This window comes from Acomys minous (genome assembly GCF_964271855.1).
Source record: "Acomys minous genome assembly, chromosome: 13".
Classification (NCBI taxonomy): Eukaryota; Metazoa; Chordata; class Mammalia; order Rodentia; family Muridae; genus Acomys; species Acomys minous.
Window position 1 is genome coordinate 45,627,156 of NC_140495.1, and position 12,175 is coordinate 45,639,330.

Below are 12,175 nucleotides of genomic sequence, written 5' to 3' on the forward strand. Positions count from 1 at the left end.
AAAGCTCTGAAAGGGAATCACTATGCAAATTGTCCCAGTTACAATCGAAAGGTTCGATCTCCTGGAGCCGCCTGACGGAAGTTGATGTCAGCTATCTGTGCATTAGGCTTGCGTTACCGCCTTCGCTGGCCTGCTCACCACCCCACCCCCGCTCGCGCCTGTCGGGAGAATTTTTTTTTTTTGCTTATGTGTATATTTTCCCTAGTAATTAAAAAAAAGCGTTAAAAAAAAAAAGAGGCTGACGGTGGTTGTCTGGCTGGCTCAGTCCTGGGAGTCCCCAGGGTACCTCAGGGAGGTGTGGCGGCTGGGCCTTTCTTTCTTTCTTTTCCCTGAAGGTGTTAATGGTAGGTCTGAAACCAAACATCTAGAAACACATACACACATATATTAGATGCATATATTATATATTTTTTTTCTAGAGCTTTGCAGGACCAGGAGGTGGAGGGGTGGTGGTGTCTGCCTCCTCCGCGGGTCTGCTTTATCCTACAATGCAGGCTGCAGATCAATACTCGCTCACTGTAATCCCAGTAATTGTAGGGCTCGCTGCTTTTATTTTAAAGAAATAGGACACTGGGATGCAGGCGGGCGGCAGAGGCCTCGGGGTTGGGTCGTGTGCCTCCAGGAGTCTTTGGTCTGTCTGTCTGTCTGTCTGTCTGTCTGTCTGTCTGTCAGCCTGCCTGTCTGCCTGTCTATCCCATAGTCTATCTACCTACATATTTCTGTAATAGCAGGGAGTCCTAAGCGCTCTCCACAATAGGGTGGTGGTGGCAGCACACGAGGAGTCCAACCTGGGACTTGCCAGGATCACGTGGCTTCTGTGTGTGAAAGGCAAATCTTGAGGGAAGTTCAGTAGCAGTAGAGCAAGCCTTTCTGCAGACCCGGTCCCCCCACCCCCGAGTGGTCAGGTAGGCCTGACCAAGAAGCTGAGTCTGGGGTGCACAGGTGCCAGATGCTATCTACAGAAAACCTAGGGCGCCAGCCTTTGGCCTAGAAATGGAGAGCCAAGTGCCCATACAGTACTGGGCTGCAAGGAACCTTCTGCTTGGTAGGCAGACAGAGGCCCTAGGACTCGGTGAAGCGGCCCCCCCCCGGCCTTCCCCCCCCCCCCCCGCATCCCCTAGGCTGCGGCCTCCTCTAGGAGCCGGGAGCAGGGCAGGGCAGTGTGTGCAGCCACTGTGACCCACCCCGAGCCCCCCAGGCCCTGTAGGCCGCCAGCCGCCTTGGCCAACCACCCCCGGCAGGCAGAGCCCAAGCAAGGCTGCCCCGGCCTGAGCCCCACCACTGGCCGGCACAGCTTCTGGCGCCCCCGAAAATGACCATCTGTCATTCAATTAAGGTTTCAGGGCAGCTGATGGGGGAGCGAGGGTCAGCGACCCCAGGACAAAACGGCCTGCTGCCTCGGATAGGAGAAGTTCAAATGTTAAACGAGGAACATTGTGTCCTGTCCTGGTCCCGGGCCCCCACCGGGCCACAGGTCCGGCCTGTGGACAGCAGCGAGGTGAAGGGCAGCGGTCATTAGACTTAGATTTCAGCTCTGGGCCGGGGCCCCTTCTGTTGGGCTATTTCGACCAGAGAACCTTTAACCCTTTCCCGCCAGCCCTCCCCCTAGGGTAGGACAGATTGTGGGAGAGAGAGACAGATGTAGTCCTATAAAGAGATCTGCTCACTAATCCGCAGGAAGTGCAAGCGACATACCTAGAAGAGAGACATTCACTACAGCAGACTAATTGAAGGGTCTTTCTTACTTTCTTACTTTTTTTTTTCTACAGGTTTTGTTTTGAGAAAGGGAGATATTTATTAAATGACCGTTGACCTGTCAGACCAGTGTGTGTGTGAGAGGTGTGCGTGTGTGTATGTGTGTGTCTGTGTGTGTGTATGCATTCATGCATGTGTATAAAAATTGCAGACTTCCTTTAGAATGGTGCTTACCCATAAATGGATGAGTGGAGATGAGCTTCACCTAGCTAAACAGCTCCTTCTGCTGAAGGGGTCTCTTGTGTAGCCAGTTTCCTTTATACTTAAAAATATGTCAGTTGCCTTTCTTGATCTAGATTTCCCCATAATTAAATGAGATAAAGAGGGGCTAAAGAGTTAGCTCACACTGAAAAACACTTGCTGCTCTTTCAGAATACTCAAGGCTCACAACTTTTGATTAACTACCATTCCAGGTGAATCTGACGCCCCCTACTGGCTTCTTTGGTCACCTACACTCACATGCGCATACACAAAAGGGCACATAAAAATAAACAAATTCTATTTATTAAAGATGAGATAATGGATATAATTGCTACAAATCATAAGACTAAAACACATTAGTCATCCGGGAACCTTGGGCATTAGGATATTTACACTGGTTCCCCCACGTAGGACAAGGGAGACATGGTCACTTACTTAGCAGATTCAGTGGAAGATCCATTTATTCCTTTCAATTTCTAGCCACAAAGCCAAAAAAGCTCTGTTAACAGGGTTCGTTGTGAGATATAGTAATATCTAGGTCCTTCAGCAGCCAGGCTAGCAACAGAAGATGCCTCTAGGGCCTGGTTCCCCACATGAAATCTAGCCCCTACTTTTTGGAAGTAACTATCAAGCAATCAATTAATCAATCAGGCATTCATCATGGAAGTACCTTAGCAAATTTTTCATTAGGTAACAATGAATAATGCATGGTGCTCTAGTATATTGACTGTGGTCAATGATTTAAGGTAAGGTGCTGCAACAAGTACCTTTAAATAAAATCAAAATAAAAAGTTTACCACAATCATAATCAAGCGTTCAGTCATCTTCCGATTGACCCACATAGCATCTTTCTTCAGGGACATTTGGAGTTATCTCTTTTCCCCCTTGCAAACAGACCAGAACAAATTGATGAATTGAGCTTTCACTATGCTAATTTAGATATTATAAATATTTAATTAACATCTCTAATAGCCAGTCATAGAGGGCCTCCGATCTACTTTTACAGTCTTGGTAATCTAAAGTAAATGCTTTTCCCATTAATAGCCTGATGCCGCCTTAGCATCTTCCTCAGTAAAAAGGCTCTGTCTAGCCCCAAAGTAGAGAGGTGCTAAATACCTGTCACCAGGCAGAGGTTTACTCCTGCTTGTAGAGGATCCTGGGGACAATGTCAACTCTGTACAAATTCTGCCTTGTCTCATTTTTGCCGGGGTCTATTTTAAGAACAGGGCAAATCTTTCCATTCTATTTTTAAGGCAAGATAATCATTGGAGGTTATACTAGAATAAGACTGTGTGCATTTTAATTTTTACTTATTTATTTATGAATCATATATGGGTAATATGTTAATATAATATATACATATATGAGTTATGTTTTTGACTATAGGTATGGATGCGTACCATACATGAGCATGGTGCCCATTGTTGGATCCAAGGATTGGATTCATGTATGTTTGTAAGCCACCATGCAGGTGTTAGGAATGAGCCCTCATCCTTTACCAGAGCAGCAAGTGCTCTTAAGCACTAATCCCTGTATACAGTTTATAAGGTACATGCTAAAGTAAATCACAGACCATTTGACAAACCTGCCAGCATGGAGAAGTCTTTCCAGCGGAGAGTGATATTAAGAAGAAATCTGAACCCCAAAGGATCCAAGTTGAGCTCCAGTGTCGCTCATTAGCAGTGGGGCTCTTCCGTTAGTCGCTTCCCTGAGATCCTCCGTTTTCTCCTTTAAAATAGAGATGGTTAGGGCTGGGGAGATGGCTCCGTGGTTACGACATCTTGCTGATCTTCCAGATGACTCGAGTTCAGTTCCCAGGACCCTTGTTGGACAACCCACAATGACCTTTAACTCTAGCTCCAGGGGATCCTGTTCCCTTCTTCTGGCCTCCATTGGCACCGGCCCTCATGTGACATACATCCACACAGGCACGTAACATAAAAACAAATCTTTTAAAAACAATTTTATTTAATTTTTAAATTTATGTGCATTGGTGTGAAGGTGTCAGATCTTGGAGTTACAGACAGTTGTGAGCTGCCATATGGGTGCCGGGAATTGAACCTGGGTCCTTTCGAAGAGCAGACAGTGCTCTTAACCACTGAGCCATCTCTCCAGCCCCCCTAAAAATAAATCTTAAAAAATACAGACAATTAAATGTCTGGGCCACAGTGTTAAAGATAAAGACTGAGGGGAAGAGTAACTTGCCTGGCACGTGGTAGACAATGGGTTAATCTGTAAATTACCTAAATTATTATTACCCCAAATTCACGAGGCCTCAATTTCTCTTCACATCTGTTCCCACTGCTTCTAACACGTTCTCACAGGCCTCCCCAGAAGCACCTTACAGTCCCAAATGGTGACTGGTTCACCCGCCCTTTGCTTCTGTGATGTGAAGCAAGGAGAAATCAGGAGGCTTGAACTCGCTGCTAGGCAGCACAAAAGCGGCTACTAGAATGTAGACATTTGAAAGCTTCCGGCCACTGAAATATCCGTATACACAGCTCCTGAGTGGCTTAGGAAGATTCCAGAAGTGACATCAAATTTCCTAGGGACCGGAAATGAGGTCAGAATCGAGGACTCAAGAAACTAGAAACTCCCTGGATGGTCTGAGACTGACAGGAGAACCTGGAGGTACCACTCCTGACCTAAGGGGACAAGCGGATGGAACCCTCAGATCAGGAGTGCTCAAAACATTGGGAAGCCATCCCATACAGAGCATCTCTCAAAGAATTTGATACCAAAGAGAATTGATTGATTGGACTTGCAAAATAGCAGCCCAGAAATAAGCATTTGCAATCGTAATATGTGTATCAGTGCTGACATAGCAGATATTTGTTTACATGGAGTGAATATTCTAGAAAAATCACATATTTTTGATTTTGGGGGGCCAAGTCACATTTCCCGTTTTGGTTTCTTTGGTTGTATCAGGGAAGTCCCAGAGAGAAAGGCCCATGGGGAGGCACTAACGACTGCCTGGTGCAGAGAGCAGTCAGGAGACGTGAAGTGAAGATGGTGGCGTCTGGTCTCAGCAGATTCACTTCTGTCTGTTCCTTTAAAAAGCGGAGCCCTTGGTGGCTTAGGCTTGTATTGGGTTTGCTACGTAGTCAGGGACGACCTTGAACTCCTGATCTTCCCATTGCACCTCAAGATCACTGGGATTATAGCCCTGTGCCTCCAAACCCAGTTTTATATACTATGGGAGACCTAACAGCGGTACTCAAGCATTCTAGGGCAACCACTCCACCAACTAAGTTATATCCTTGGCCCTATATACACCTTTTATATACAGCACCTTAATCCGTGAATGGGATTTTCAACATTTCCATTAAAAAGATTTATTTTATGTTATCTGTGTTTATTTGCATGTATGTATGTATGTATGTATGAATGTATGTATGTATGTATGTATGTATGTATGTATGTATGTATGTATGTGTACCACATGTGTGTAGTGCCCACTGAGGCCAGAAGACAGTGTTAGATTCCCTGGACCCGGAGTTACAGACAAATGTGAACCTCCATGTGGGTTCTCTGCAAGAGTAACATGTGTTTTTAACAATTGGGCCGTGTTTGCAGTCCCTAGGTCTCACCATTTTAAGAAAAGCTAACCACAGAAGAATGATAGTACTAAATTTGGTTAAGTAGGATCATTCTGTTATTTATTTATTTATTTATTTATTTATTTATTTATTTTTGAGACAGGGTTTCACTATAGCGCTGGCTGGCCTGGAACTCATTAACTGAACAGGGTGGTCTTGGACTCAGAGATCCACTGGCTTTTGTTCTTCCTTGAACGTTTACTTGTTTGGTGTGGACAGCCATGTTTGGTGTGGACAGCCATGTTTGGTGTGGACAGCCATGTCCTGGCAGCTCGAGCTGGCTCCAGGAACCCTGAGGAGGGCTGGCGAGGTGCTACAAACAGCTGAGTGTTTCCCCCAGGGAAGCCACCTGTGCAGGCTCTGAAATACACTCCAAACCTGGCCCCCCTCGCAGGGTATGTTGGCATTTCAGATCATCTGATCACAGGTCCTCGCTTTCTTCACTTGGATCAACTGCAATTTGTTTGCTTATGTGTGGCGGTCAACATTGAGCGTCAACTTAACAGGATTAGAGTCACCTAGGAGACCAGTCTGTGTGTGTGTGTGTGTGTGTGTGTGTGTGTGTGTGTGTGTGTGTGTGTGTGTCTAGGTTAGGTTAACTGAGGTGGGGAAGCCCACTCTAAGTGTGGGTGCACCAGCCCATGAACCAAGGTCTTGGCCTGAGCACAGAGACAGTGAGCTGAGTGCCAGCACTTGCCGCTTCTGCCACTGTGGCTTTCCCTGCCGAAGTGTAGCCTTGAATTATAAGCGGAGATGAAATCCCTTTCCCTTAAGTTACTTTTGTCAGCAGTGAGACAAATAACTAATACACGGGGCATATTGGTTGGTTCCCTTTTTTATTTCACCACACATAAGAATATATGATTTCTTGCTACTTACATGACCTTTAATTTTGTCCTTCGATGACTTCACATATGCACAGAATGGTTAATAATAATACAGTATTATAATACAACATTAAATACAATTCCATTACTTTTTATCCGCCTCTCACTCCTGTTAGCTCCTCTTCTTCCCTGTAAGTCTCTTTCCTGTATTTGTCAGTCTTGTTTCTTCTGCATCCCACTGAGTTTAACCATGGCGTCTGTGTGACCACGGGTTTGAAACTATCTATGGGACCCTGTTGTGCTCAGCAGTGGGCGCACACCTGAATACTGTGCCTCCATCTCTCCCAGAATCTGTTGGTTGTCAATATGAAAATCTCTAAATTTTTTATTCTGTGTCACTTTCCCCTCAATTGGTTTCTCATTAGAAATAACTCTGAGTTTTCTCATGCTTTTTTTTTTTTTAAAATGAGGTTTATTTACCTTTGATCTTTGCAACTTCCCAAACACTCCAGTAGGTCTTTAGGGCCCTCCCACCTGACTACTTGCATCAAGGAGTACACATTTTTAAACAAGAGGCTGATTTTGTTGTTGCGGTCCATTTTGGACTCCCACGAGATACATGTGTCCATAAGTTACACTATCCACAAAGTTTACTTCATGACAGCAGAGGAGACAACAAAGGTGTTTACTAAGGGAGAGTGTTCGTGCAGGTTGTTCTGGGTGATGCTCTTCATTTCAAAACCATAGCAAAAAAACCTCTGCTTATCCAGGCTGATGAGGGCCTGCACCCAGGGGAGGTTTAGAGTGATAGAGACCCCACTGAAAGAACAGGACCTGGTGAGTAGAAAGGTCATCCTGAACGACCCCGTCCAAAAGGCACAGCAGTATGATTGTCTCTTGACCTTGAGTTTGATTCCTTTATCCTTTTCTCTCTTGAAACATTTGGCATCATTTTTCTCCGCGTTGTGATTAACACCCTACATTTCAGATTTATTGATATAAGCAGTAAAATCCCTAAACACGCAGAGAACTGTGTTCCTGCATCTCTTCCTCTTGTTCCTAGTTCTGTTCCAGAGCACTCAGCTGTCATTGCTGACTGGTGCTGAGTGGTGCCAGTCATACTTTGTATTGACACCATCTTGTGGCCTCTCCTTGATTTAAAATGAAGTTGTGCTGCTAAAGTAAACTATTGAATTACATGAAAACACCAGCTTTATCCCTTTAAATATGGGTTCCTTCCCCTTTGTGCTCTAGAAACTCAAAACTCCAGCTGGAATTATAGTCTAGAAACAGAATAGAAGCAGAGTGAGTCATATAAAGAGACAGACAACTTGATTAGAGCTAGGTAAGCATCCAGTTATTTAAGCCAGAAGCCAAAATGTAACACGTATGACTTAAATTTGTCTCATAAACTTGGTTCTTTTCAATAGGACAAGAGTAAAACGCCAGGGACTTCTGTGGACAGTGAAGCATAGCTCTTGGGAACTTAGGTTCTCAGGAGTCGGGGGTGAGGATGGGGGTTGGCAGGTAGAGCACTGAGTTTGGCCCTGATCATACGTGTCTTGAGTATTAATTAGTTTTGATAGAGAACTCTTTTCTGGAAGCCATAGGAGCTTAGTGGTTTCTTGTTGAATTCAAGCAGTTAGATTTTTTTTTTTTAGAGACAGAGTTTCTCTGTGTAGTCTTGGCTGTCCTGGACTCACTTTGTAGACCAGGTTGACCTCGAACTCACAGCGATCCACCTGCCTCTGCCTCGAGAGTGCTGGGATTAAAGGTGTGTGCCACCATACCAGGCACAGCAGTTAGTATTTTTAGCATCTATGTGTAATCTAAGTCCCTACTGTTATTAGTGCTGTTGTTATATTATTATTATTATTGTTGTTGTTGTTGTTATTTTGGAAAATTGTGATTACTAACAAACAAATACAGTGAAGAAAAAAACCCCTCTTTTAAAAGTTATACTTTGGATGTTGGTAGAGTGTGTGCCTAGCATGCACAAATTCTGGGCCTCAGTCTTCAGCCTGGCCTTGTGGCTCATGACTGTAATACCTGCACTTGGGTAGCAAAGGCAGGAGGGTCAGGAGTTCAAGGTCATCCTCAGCTATGGACTCATCTTGAGTTCAAGACTAGCCTGAGCTACATGAGACTTTGTCTTTCTCTCTACCCGAAAAATTGTCTTTAGCATTCAAGCAAAAATAGAATTTGAGCCATATTGGTAGAAATAGTTCATTTGTTTTTCTGAGTTCTTAGTTTTGTTTGAAATGTCAAAGATCCCTAACTAGGTATTTGACATTAGAAAATTAATGATGGCCCACTTTGTGACATGAATGGCTGATGTGTTTCAAAAGCTTCTTTACCATAATGACAATACAAATCCAATTTCCTCCCATGGATATAACCTTGACTTGGAACAATATTGCAGTGTTCAGAGATACTGGATGATACAGACATTTAAAATACTTAAAAATTTAATAAAAACAAATGTAAGACATGTAGCATTCCAGTTGTTAAGACTTCTGCAGAACAAACCATAATCCAATGCAGACTTAATACTGCTCTGTAGGATGAATTACGGCCGGGGACTCCATTGACGTTGACTTTACATTTGAGGTGAAGCGGATACAGATGTCCCATGTGCCAGCATTACTTTATGCATTTCAGTTGTCAAAGAAGGATGAAGCCACCGCCTGCTTGTTTTGTACTTTCACTATGGGGAGCAAATATGGGACTAGAAATAATAGCTGTGAGTAAAAAGGGCAGGTGACTGGTGGGTGGTGTGCTTATATGTGTCTGCCATCTGCTGACCTCAACAAAGTAGAGATATATTTGTTCAAAATCAATGCATGTGTCTGTTAAGACGGACTAGTTTGTTACTCAAAGCCCAAATAGTGGAGACTACAGTGGCCTAGACAGAAAGGAAGAGTTAGGAAAGGGCTCTACTGCACAGGGTCTTGTTGGCCAGGACAGAGACTCATGTGTCATCCATTTGGTGGGAAGCTCGGTGGAGGATGCCCCTCCGTTGGCAGAGTGCTTGCCTAGCATGTATGTCTGACACCTTGGATTTGGTCCCAGCACTGCATATACCAATGCAGTGATGCTTTATCTGTGATCTCAGCATAGGAAGATAGAAGCGAGAAGGTCAGAAGTTAAAGGTCATTCTCAGAGAGCGAGAGAGCACTGTGCAGGAGTGGCAGGCAGAGGACAAGCTGCAGGAATCAGCTTTCTTTTTCTGCCATGAGAATTCTGGGAATTGATCTTAGGTTTGACAAGCACCTTAACCCACTGAGCAATCTCACCAGGCCTTAATTTATGTTTTGGTTGCTTTCTGGTCACCAAATAGTGGGGGAATCAAGGAGTTATTAGGAAGCTCTGTGGTGGATGTAAATATGTTTTTGTTTTGATCCGAAGTGTTGGGTGTGAAACAGACTTGTGTGAGGGTGTGTAGTGTTTCTGCTGGAAACAGGGGAACAGTTGATGTTTGTCCACTAGAAGAGGAACCACCTCTTGCGGGGGCATGATCTTTGCCAACTGACAAACCTCCTAGTATGAACTTTGAGAGGTTTCACACACACCCACACACCCAACAAGAGCCTTGACTTTTTTGGTTTTGGCATTGCGTCTTCTTCTTCTTCTTCTCCTTCTTTTTAAAAAATATTTATTTATTTATTATGTATACAGTGTTCTGTCTGCATGTAATGACTGCACACCAGAAGAGGGCACCAGATCTCATTATAGATGGTTGTGAGCCACCATGTGGTTGCTGGGAATTGATCTCATGACCTTTGGAAGAGCAGCCAGTGCTCTTAAGCTCTGAGCCATCTCGCCAGCCCTTGGCACTGCTTCTTATTGTTTGGCTATTCATCACTCCTCTTTGAGATGCTCCTAGAGAGAACTGCTCCAGAGAATGCTTCGAGGTTCCAGCTGCTGCTCTGGGTTCCAGCTACTGTGGTTGCAGTCACCTTTGCTGAATAGCTGGTTTGCTGTTTAATGGGTCTGCTGAAATCCTGCCGACTGTGCCAGTGGAACTGTTCTAAGGAACTGAGTGTAAAAAGGTCTACTCCTGTTCCCACTAACCTCTTTTCTCCTGTGTAGGGTAGGTGGGTTGAAAGGGAGGTGTAAGCATTAAGGAACCCCCAAATAAACTAGATTTTCTTTTTATAAACTGGGTTTGAGAAAGTTCAAAGCATACAATTTTAGATGAAGGAGGTTGGTTTGGATCAAGGTGGAAGTAAGTTCAGAAGATAAACATGACACATTTGGCTTAAGCGGCCAGGTGGATAGTGAGCCAAGGCTTCGGGAAAGGAGAAGAAATAGAAAGGTCATGGTGGGGAGAAGAAATAGTCCCTACTTTGTTTTCCAGTTGAGAGAGACCTTTTATTCATCTTAATTTCTTCTTAAGAGATATACCAGCAGATGGAGAAGCTCTCTAGGGTCAACTTAATGCTGTGAAACAAACGGCATGGGTGTATTGAATCATGAAACCATTGTGTGGCAGGCTCTATCCAATGTATTTTGTCAAAGGAAGTCACTGTATTTAAATGGATTTGTTTGTTGTTTTAAGGGGTTTGTTGAAGGCTCTAATATGCCAATTTGATCATACTGTTACAGGAGAGAGGGGCCTGTACTGTGAAAACAAGGGGAATATGCTTTGGTGAGGAGAGATTGCTCTTTATGCTCACTTAAGCAAAGTCTAAAAAGGATGCTATGGGTTGGTGGATGTCTTTCCCTGGATACAGGCCCACTTTAGCCCAGCGCTGCTTATCTGTATGATATGCCCACAATAGAAATGCATACACATGGGTACAAGGAGGTATCCCTGATAGAAAAAGCATTCACGGCACAAGCATGAGGACCTGAGTTCAAATCAAAGGCCCTACACAAAAACCCAGGCGTGGCACATATGCCTGAAACTTGAAACAACACTGTGGGCCCCGAGACAGGAGGATTGCTGGGGCATTCTGAAGACCCTAGCTCAAGGGAATAAGGCAGAGAGTGATGAAGCAGGCCACCTGACATATTCTTCCAGCCTGAAGTGCACATCGGCACTTTCACCTGTACACCCAAAAGCACATGAGCCACAGACATATGCACATACATACACACACGCACCACATCCACCACATACACATAATACACACACCACACCAGACCTACACTCACCAAACACACACACACCACACCCACATAACACCACACCCACACACATCATACCATGCCTATACTCACCAAACACACATACACACACACACACACACACACACACACACCCCACATAATACCACTTCCACTGAACACCATCCTTTACAGAATGAAAAAGAAATCTTGTTGGGATTTGCATAGGAATTTCATTAAATCATTGTACCAAATTTAAGAAGAACTGGCACCTTCACTGAATCTTCCAATGTATGAACACAGCGTTTCTCTCTACTTTCCAAATCTTTGCCAGCACTCTTGTTCTCTGCCTACAGACTCTGTACAAATTTAAGACTGTGTATGAACACTTTATTTGAAGTGGTTGTAAATGGCTTTCTGTTTTAAATTTCAGTTTCCGTAAGCGTATTAGTTTTGACTGTATACACACGCGGTTGCCTTTGTGTGTTGACCTTGTATTCAAGTTGACAGAATCTAGAATCATGTAAGAGATGATTGTCTTCTCTAGGTTAACTGAGGTGGAAAGACTTGCCCACTGTGGGCGGTGCCATCCTCTTCACAGGGGTCCTGAATTAGAGGGAGCATGCACTGCTATCTCCTTCCTGGCTGCCTATGCAATGGGACAGACTACATGATGCGCTG